Source organism: Lampetra fluviatilis, unplaced genomic scaffold (genome assembly GCF_964198595.1).
Source record: "Lampetra fluviatilis unplaced genomic scaffold, kcLamFluv1.1 SCAFFOLD_474, whole genome shotgun sequence".
NCBI lineage: Eukaryota > Metazoa > Chordata > Hyperoartia > Petromyzontiformes > Petromyzontidae > Lampetra > Lampetra fluviatilis.
In genome coordinates this window covers 40,704-50,000 of record NW_027620532.1, presented here as the reverse complement: position 1 = coordinate 50,000, position 9,297 = coordinate 40,704, and positions in this window count along the sequence as shown.

The window sequence follows — 9,297 nt, the reverse complement described above, 5'->3', positions numbered from 1 at the left end:
GATGGATTCTGGATTTCTTCCACGGGCCACCGGATCCCACAGTGTAGAGAAGGGTCCGAGGTAAAACCCGTGGCGGATTTCATTGAGTTGGTGGTGGTGGGGGGGGGGAATGGAGCCTGGAGTCACATAACGGGAAACTGCTACGGGGGCGGTGGAGGAAAGAAGGGTCGGAGGTAAAACCCGGGGCGGCATCCCTGGAGTTAATGATGGGTACGGATGGAGCCTGCAGTCAACATTACTGGAGGGAGGGGAGCTGCTACGACAGCGACGTTGGAGGTAAAACCCGGGGCGGATTCCTCGAGTTAGCACTGGGCACGGATGGAGCCTGGAGTCCACATAACGGAAGGGGGGCTGCTACGACAGCGACGTCGGAGGTAAAACCCGGGGCGGATTCCTCGAGTTAGCACTGGGCACTGATGGAGCCTGGAGTCAACGGATGGGAAGCCTGCTACGACAGCGACGTCGGAGGTAAAACCCGGGGCGGATTCCTGGAGTTAACGATGGGTACGGATGGAGCCTGGAGTCAACATAACGGAAAGGGGGGCTGCTACGACAGCGACGTCGGAGGTAAAACCCGGGGCGGATTCCCGGAGTTAGCACTGGGCACGGATGGAGCCTGGAGTCAACATAACGGAAAGGGGGCTGCTACGACAGCGACGTCGGAGGTAAAACCCGGGGCGGACTCCCGGAGTTAACGATGGGTACGGATGGAGCCTGGAGTCAACATAACGGAAAGGGGGCTGCTACGACAGCGACGTCGGAGGTAAAACCCGGGGCGGATTCCCGGAGTTAACGATGGGTACGGATGGAGCCTGGAGTCAACATAACGGAAGGGGGGCTGCTACGACAGCGACGTCGGAGGTAAAACCCGGGGCGGATTCCCGGAGTTAGCACTGGGCACGGATGGAGCCTGGAGTCAACATAACGGAGGCTGAACCCCGCGAAAGCGACGGAGATTTACTGGGGGGGTGATGCGAACGGCTGCCGTTGTGTGTTGAGGAGTGTCGAGTTAAAATAAATATAAAGTTGAGGGGGGAGAAGTCGCCTCGAAGTCGCCGGGAAAGTCGCCCGCAACTCGTAGCTGCGGTGGACGAGGAGGAGGTGGACGAGGAGGTGGACGAGGAGGTGGAGGAGGAGGTTGAGGAGGAGGCCGTAGGGGAGGCGATCTGACGAGAAGGCGTTGGGGTTGGGAGGAGGGTGGTGGTGGAAGTTGCTTCAAGAGTTGAGGTAAAGTTGCTTCAAGAGTGGGGGGGGGGGGGGTAAAGTTGCCTCGGTTATAGTAAAGTTGCCTTAGAGTTGGGGGGTAAAGTTGCTTCAAGAATTGTTGGATAAAGTTTCTTCAAAAGTTGAGGTAAAGTTGCCTCAGAGTTGGGTAAAGTTGCCTTAGAGTTGGGTAAAGTTGCCTCAGAGTTGGGTAAAGTTGCCTCAGAGTTGGGGGATAAAGTTGCTTCAAGAGTTGGGGGGTAAAGTTGCTTCAAGAATTGTTGGATAAAGTTTCTTCAAAACTTGAGGTAAAGTTGCCTCAGAGTTGGGTAAAGTTGCCTCAGAGTTGGGGGGGGGGGTAAAGTTGCCTCGGTTATAGTAAAGTTGCCTTAGAGTTGGGGGGTAAAGTTGCTTCAAGAATTGTTGGATAAAGTTACTTCAAAAATATAGGTAAAGTTGCCTCAGAGTTGGGTAAAGTTGCCTCAGAGTTGGGGGGTAAAGTTGCTTCAAGAGTTGGGGGGGGGGGGGTAAAGTTGCCTCGGTTATAGTAAAGTTGCCTTAGAGTTGGGGGATAAAGTTGCTTCAAGAATTGTTGGATAAAGTTTGTTCAAAAGTTGAGGTAAAGTTGCCTCGGTTATAGTAAAGTTGCCTTAGAGTTGGGGGGTAAAGTTGCTTCAAGAATTGTTGGATAAAGTTTCTTCAAAAGTTGAGGTAAAGTTGCCTCAGATTTGGGTAAAGTTGCCTCAGAGTTGGGGGGTAAAGTTGCTTCAAGAATTGTTGGATAAAGTTTATTCAAAACTTGAGGTAAAGTTGCCTCAGAGTTGAGGGGGTAAAGTTGCTTCAAGAGTTGGGGGGTAAAGTTGCTTCAAGAGTTGGGGGGGGGGTAAAGTTGCCTCGGTTATAGTAAAGTTGCCTTAGAGTTGGGGGGTAAAGTTGCTTCAAGAATTGTTGGATAAAGTTTCTTCAAAAGTTGAGGTAAAGTTGCCTCAGATTTGGGTAAAGCTGCCTTAGAGTTGGGGGGTAAAGTTGCTTCAAGAATTGTTGGATAAAGATTCTTCAAAACTTGAGGTAAAGTTGCCTCAGAGTTGGGTAAAGTTGCCTCAGAGTTGGGGGATAAAGTTGCTTCAAGAGTTGGGGGGGGGGGGTAAATTTGCCTCGGTTACAGAAAGTTGCCTTAGAGTTGGGGGGTAAAGTTGCTTCAAGAGTTGTTGGATAAAGTTACTTCAAAACTTGAGGTAAAGTTGCCTCAGAGTTGAGGGGGTAAAGTTGCTTCAAGAGTTGGGGTGGGGCGGTAAAGTTGCCTCGGTTATAGTAAAGTTGCCTTAGAGTTGGGGGGTAAAGTTGCTTCAAGAATTGTTGGATAAAGTTTCTTCAAAACTTGAGGTAAAGTTCCCTCAGAGTTGGGTAAAGTTGCCTCAGAGTTGGGTAAAGTTGCCTCAGAGTTGGGTAAAGTTGCCTCAGAGTTGGGTAAAGTTGCCTCAGAGTTGGGTAAAGTTGCCTCAGAGTTGGGGGGTAAAGTTGCTTCAAGAGTTGGGGGGGGGGGTAAAGTTGCCTCGGTTATAGTAAAGTTGCCTTAGAGTTGGGGGATAAAGTTGCTTCAAAACTTGAGGTAAAGTTTCCTCAGAGTTGAAGGGGGGTAAAGTTGCCTCGGAGTTTGGGGGGTGGTGGGGGAGGTAAAGTTGCCTCGGTTATAGTAAAGTTGCCTCGGAGTTTGGGGGATAAAGTTGCCTCAGAGTTGTGGGTGGTTAAAGTTGCCTCATAGTTGGGGGATAAAGTTGCTTCAAGAGTTGGGGGCGGGAGGGTAAAGTTGCCTCGGTTATAGTAAAGTTGCCTTAGAGTTGGGGGGTAAAGTTGCTTCAAGAGTTGTTGGATAAAGTTACTTCAAAACTTGAGGTAAAGTTGCCTCAGATTTGGGTAAAGTTGCCTCAGAGTTGGGTAAAGTTGCCTCAGAGTTGGGTAAAGTTGCCTTAGAGTTGGGGGGTAAAGTTGCTTCAAGAGTTGTTGGATAACGTTTGTTCAAAACTTGAGGTAAAGTTGCCTCAGAGTTGGGTAAAGTTGCTACAAGAGTTGGGGGGTAAAGTTGCTTCAATAGTTGGGGGGGGGGGTGAAGTTGCCTCGGTTATAGTAAAGTTGCCTGAGAGTTGGGGGATAAAGTTGCTTCAAGAGTTGTTGGATAAAGTTACTTCAAAAGTTGAGGTAAAGTTGCCTCAGAGTTGGGGGATAAAGTTGCCTCAGAGTTGGGGGGTAAAGTTGCCTCAGAGTTGTGGGTGGTTAAAGTTGCCTCATAGTTGGGGAATAAAGTTGCTTCAAGAGTTGGAGGGGGGGGGTAAAGTTGCCTCAGTTACAGTAAAGTTGCCTTAGAGTTGGGGGATAAAGTTGCTTCAAGAATTGTTAGATAAAGTTACTTCAAAACTTGAGGTAAAGTTGCCTCAGAGTTGGGTAAAGTTGCCTTAGAGTTGGGGGAAAAAGTTGCTTCAAGAATTGTTAGATGAAGTTACTTCAAAAGTTTAGGTAAAGTTGCCTTAGAGTTGGGGGGTAAAGTTGCCTCAGAGTTGGGGGGTAAAGTTGCTTCAAGAGTTGGGGGGTAAAGTTACTTCAAAAGTTGAGGTAAAGTTGCTTCAAGAGTTGGGGGGGGGGGGTAAAGTTGCCTCGGTTACAGTAAAGTTGCCTTAGAGTTGGGGGGTAAAGTTGCTTCAAGAATTGTTGGATAAAGTTACTTCAAAAGTTGAGGTAAAGTTGCCTCAGAGTTGAGGGGGTAAAGTTGCCTCAGAGTTGGGTAAAGTTGCTTCAAAAGTTGAGGTAAAGTTGCCCTCAGAGTAGGGGGGTGGGGAAGGTCGCCTCAGATTTTGGATAAAGTTGTCTCAGATTTTGGATGAAGTTGCCTTAAAGTTGAGGTAAAGTTGCCTCGTAGTACGGGTAAAGTTCCCTCAGATATTGGATAATGTTGCCTCAAGAGTTTAGGAAAAGTTGCCTCAGATTTGAGGTAAAGTTGCCTCAGAGTTGGGGGGTAAAGTTGCTTCAAGAATTGTTGGATAAAGTTTCTTCAAAACTTGAGGTAAAGTTGCCTCAGAGTTGAGGGGGTAAAGTTGCTTCAAGAGTTGGGGGGTAAAGTTGCTTCAAGAGTTGGGGGGGGGTAAAGTTGCCTCGGTTATAGTAAAGTTGCCTTAGAGTTGGGGGGTAAAGTTGCTTCAAGAATTGTTGGATAAAGTTTCTTCAAAAGTTGAGGTAAAGTTGCCTCAGATTTGGGTAAAGTTGCCTCAGAGTTGGGGGGTAAAGTTGCTTCAAGAATTGTTGGATGAAGTTTGTTCAAAACTTGAGGTAAAGTTGCCTCAGAGTTGAGGGGGTAAAGTTGCTTCAAGAGTTGGGGGGTAAAGTTGCTTCAAGAGTTGGGGGGGGGTAAAGTTGCCTCGGTTATAGTAAAGTTGCCTTAGAGTTGGGGGGTAAAGTTGCTTCAAGAATTGTTGGATAAAGTTTCTTCAAAAGTTGAGGTAAAGTTGCCTCAGATTTGGGTAAAGTTGCCTCAGAGTTGGGGGGTAAAGTTGCTTCAAGAATTGTTGGATAAAGTTTGTTCAAAACTTGAGGTAAAGTTGCCTCAGAGTTGGGTAAAGTTGCCTCAGAGTTGGGGGATAAAGTTGCTTCAAGAGTTGGGGGGGGGGGGGGGGTAAATTTGCCTCGGTTACAGAAAGTTGCCTTAGAGTTGGGGGGTAAAGTTGCTTCAAGAATTGTTGGATAAAGTTTCTTCAAAACTTGAGGTAAAGTTGCCTCAGAGTTGAGGGGGTAAAGTTGCTTCAAGAGTTGGGGGGTAAAGTTGCTTCAAGAGTTGGGGGGGGGGGTAAAGTTGCCTCGGTTATAGTAAAGTTGCCTTAGAGTTGGGGGGTAAAGTTGCTTCAAGAATTGTTGGATAAAGTTTCTTCAAAAGTTGAGGTAAAGTTGCCTCAGATTTGGGTAAAGTTGCCTCAGAGTTGGGGGGTAAAGTTGCTTCAAGAATTGTTGGATAAAGTTTGTTCAAAACTTGAGGTAAAGTTGCCTCAGAGTTGAGGGGGTAAAGTTGCTTCAAGAGTTGGGGGGTAAAGTTGCTTCAAGAGTTGGGGGGGGGTAAAGTTGCCTCGGTTATAGTAAAGTTGCCTTAGAGTTGGGGGGTAAAGTTGCTTCAAGAATTGTTGGATAAAGTTTCTTCAAAAGTTGAGGTAAAGTTGCCTCAGATTTGGGTAAAGTTGCCTCAGAGTTGGGGGGTAAAGTTGCTTCAAGAATTGTTGGATAAAGTTTGTTCAAAACTTGAGGTAAAGTTGCCTCAGAGTTGGGTAAAGTTGCCTCAGAGTTGGGGGATAAAGTTGCTTCAAGAGTTGGGGGGGGGGTAAATTTGCCTCGGTTACAGAAAGTTGCCTTAGAGTTGGGGGGTAAAGTTGCTTCAAGAGTTGTTGGATAAAGTTACTTCAAAACTTGAGGTAAAGTTGCCTCAGAGTTGAGGGTGTAAAGTTGCTTCAAGAGTTGGGGTGGGGCGGTAAAGTTGCCTCGGTTATAGTAAAGTTGCCTTAGAGTTGGGGGGTAAAGTTGCTTCAAGAATTGTTGGATAAAGTTTCTTCAAAACTTGAGGTAAAGTTCCCTCAGAGTTGGGTAAAGTTGCCTCAGAGTTGGGTAAAGTTGCCTCAGAGTTGGGTAAAGTTGCCTCAGAGTTGGGTAAAGTTGCCTCAGAGTTGGGTAAAGTTGCCTCAGAGTTGGGGGGTAAAGTTGCTTCAAGAGTTGGGGGGGGGGGGGTAAAGTTGCCTCGGTTATAGTAAAGTTGCCTTAGAGTTGGGGGGTAAAGTTACTTCAAGAATTGTTGGATAAAGTTTCTTCAAAACTTGAGGTAAAGTTGCCTCAGAGTTGAGGGGGTAAAGTTGCCTTAGAGTTGGGTAAAGTTGCCTCAGAGTTGGGGGGTAAAGTTGCTTCAAGAGTTGGGGGGGGGGGGTAAAGTTGCCTCGGTTATAGTAAAGTTGCCTTAGAGTTGGGGGGTAAAGTTGCTTCAAGAATTGTTGGATAAAGTTTCTTCAAAACTTGAGGTAAAGTTGCCTCAGAGTTGGGGGATAAAGTTGCTTCAAGAGTTGGGGGGGGGGGGGGTAAAGTTGCCTCGGTTATAGTAAAGTTGCCTTAGAGTTGGGGGGTAAAGTTACTTCAAGAATTGTTGGATAAAGTTTCTTCAAAACTTGAGGTAAAGTTGCCTCAGAGTTGAGGGGGTAAAGTTGCTTCAAGAGTTGGGGGATAAAGTTGCTTCAAGAGTTGGGGGGGGGGGTAAAGTTGCCTCGGTTATAGTAAAGTTGCCTTAGAGTTGGGGGGTAAAGTTACTTCAAGAATTGTTGGATAAAGTTTCTTCAAAACTTGAGGTAAAGTTCCCTCAGAGTTGGGTAAAGTTGCCTTAGAGTTGGGTAAAGTTGCCTCAGAGTTGGGGGATAAAGTTGCTTCAAGAGTTGGGGGGGGGGGGTAAAGTTGCCTCGGTTATAGTAAAGTTGCCTTAGAGTTGGGGGGTAAAGTTATTTCAAGAATTGTTGGATAAAGTTTCTTCAAAACTTGAGGTAAAGTTCCCTCAGAGTTGGGTAAAGTTGCCTCAGAGTTGGGTAAAGTTGCCTCAGAGTTGGGTAAAGTTGCCTCAGAGTTGGGTAAAGTTGCCTCAGAGTTGGGTAAAGTTGCCTCAGAGTTGGGGGGTAAAGTTGCTTCAAGAGTTGGGGGGGGGCGGTAAAGTTGCCTCGGTTATAGTAAAGTTGCCTTAGAGTTGGGGGATAAAGTTGCTTCAAAACTTGAGGTAAAGTTGCCTCAGAGTTGAAGGGGGGTAAAGTTGCCTCGGAGTTTGGGGGGTGGTGGGGGAGGTAAAGTTGCCTCGGTTATAGTAAAGTTGCCTTAGAGTTGGGGGATAAAGTTGCTTCAAAACTTGAGGTAAAGTTTCCTCAGAGTTGAAGGGGGGTAAAGTTGCCTCGGAGTTTGGGGGGTGGTGGGGGAGGTAAAGTTGCCTCGGTTATAGTAAAGTTGCCTCGGAGTTTGGGGGATAAAGTTGCCTCAGAGTTGTGGGTGGTTAAAGTTGCCTCATAGTTGGGGGATAAAGTTGCTTCAAGAGTTGGGGGCGGGAGGGTAAAGTTGCCTCGGTTATAGTAAAGTTGCCTTAGAGTTGGGGGGTAAAGTTGCTTCAAGAGTTGTTGGATAAAGTTACTTCAAAACTTGAGGTAAAGTTGCCTCAGAGTTGGGTAAAGTTGCCTCAGAGTTGGGTAAAGTTGCCTTAGAGTTGGGGGGTAAAGTTGCTTCAAGAGTTGTTGGATAAAGTTTGTTCAAAACTTGAGGTAAAGTTGCCTCAGAGTTGAGGGGGTAAAGTTGCTACAAGAGTTGGGGGGTAAAGTTGCTTCAATAGTTGGGGGGGGGGGTGAAGTTGCCTCGGTTATAGTAAAGTTGCCTGAGAGTTGGGGGATAAAGTTGCTTCAAGAGTTGTTGGATAAAGTTACTTCAAAAGTTGAGGTAAAGTTGCCTCAGAGTTGGGGGATAAAGTTGCCTCAGAGTTGGGGGGTAAAGTTGCCTCAGAGTTGTGGGTGGTTAAAGTTGCCTCATAGTTGGGGAATAAAGTTGCTTCAAGAGTTGGAGGGGGGGGGGGTAAAGTTGCCTCAGTTACAGTAAAGTTGCCTTAGAGTTGGGGGATAAAGTTGCTTCAAGAATTGTTAGATAAAGTTACTTCAAAACTTGAGGTAAAGTTGCCTCAGAGTTGGGTAAAGTTGCCTTAGAGTTGGGGGAAAAAGTTGCTTCAAGAATTGTTAGATGAAGTTACTTCAAAAGTTTAGGTAAAGTTGCCTTAGAGTTGGGGGGTAAAGTTGCCTCAGAGTTGGGGGGTAAAGTTGCTTCAAGAGTTGGGGGGTAAAGTTACTTCAAAAGTTGAGGTAAAGTTGCTTCAAGAGTTGGGGGGGGGGTAAAGTTGCCTCGGTTACAGTAAAGTTGCCTTAGAGTTGGGGGGTAAAGTTGCTTCAAGAATTGTTGGATAAAGTTACTTCAAAAGTTGAGGTAAAGTTGCCTCAGAGTTGAGGGGGTAAAGTTGCCTCAGAGTTGGGTAAAGTTGCTTCAAAAGTTGAGGTAAAGTTGCCCTCAGAGTAGGGGGGTGGGGAAAGTCGCCTCAGATTTTGGATAAAGTTGTCTCAGATTTTGGATGAAGTTGCCTTAAAGTTGAGATAAAGTTGCCTCGTAGTACGGGTAAAGTTCCCTCAGATATTGGATAATGTTGCCTCAAGAGTTTAGGAAAAGTTGCCTCAGATTTGAGGTAAAGTTGCCTCAGAGTTGAGGAAAAGTTGCCTCAGATTTGAGGTAAAGTTGCCTCAGAGTTGAGGTAAAGTTGCCTCAGATTTTGTATAAAGTTGCCTAAAATTTTGAAAACAGTTCCTCAGAGTTGAGATAAAGTTGCCTCAGAGTTGAGGTAAAGTTTCCTAAATTTTTGAAAACAGTTCCTCAGAGTTGAGGTAAAGTTGCCTCAGAGTTGAGGTAAAGTTGCCTCAGATATTGGATATTGTCTCAGAGTTGAAGTAATGTTGCCTCAGATTTGGCTGAAGTTGCCTCAGAGTTGAGGTAAAATTGCCTCAGATTTTGGATATTGTCTCAAAGTTGAGGTAAAGTTGCCTCAAAGTTGACGTAAAGTTGCCTCAAAGTTGACGTAAAGTTGCCTCAAAGTTGATGTAAAGTTGCCTCAGAGTTGATGTAAAGTTGCCTCAGAGTTGACGTAAAGTTGCCTCAAAGTTGACGTAAAGTTGCCTCAAAGTTGACGTAAAGTTGCCTCAAAGTTGATGTAAAGTTGCCTCAGAGTTGATGTAAAGTTGCCTCAGAGTTGACGTAAAGTTGCCTCAAAGTTGACGTAAAGTTGCCTCAAAGTTGACGTAAAGTTGCCTCAAAGTTGATGTAAAGTTGCCTCAGAGTTGATGTAAAGTTGCCTCAAAGTTGACGTAAAGTTGCCTCAAAGTTGACGTAAAGTTGCCTCAAAGTTGACGTAAAGTTGCCTCAAAGTTGATGTAAAGTTGCCTCAGAGTTGACGTAAAGTTGACGTAAAGTTGCCTCAAAGTTGATGTAAAGTTGCCTCAGAGTTGAGTTGACGTTGTGGTT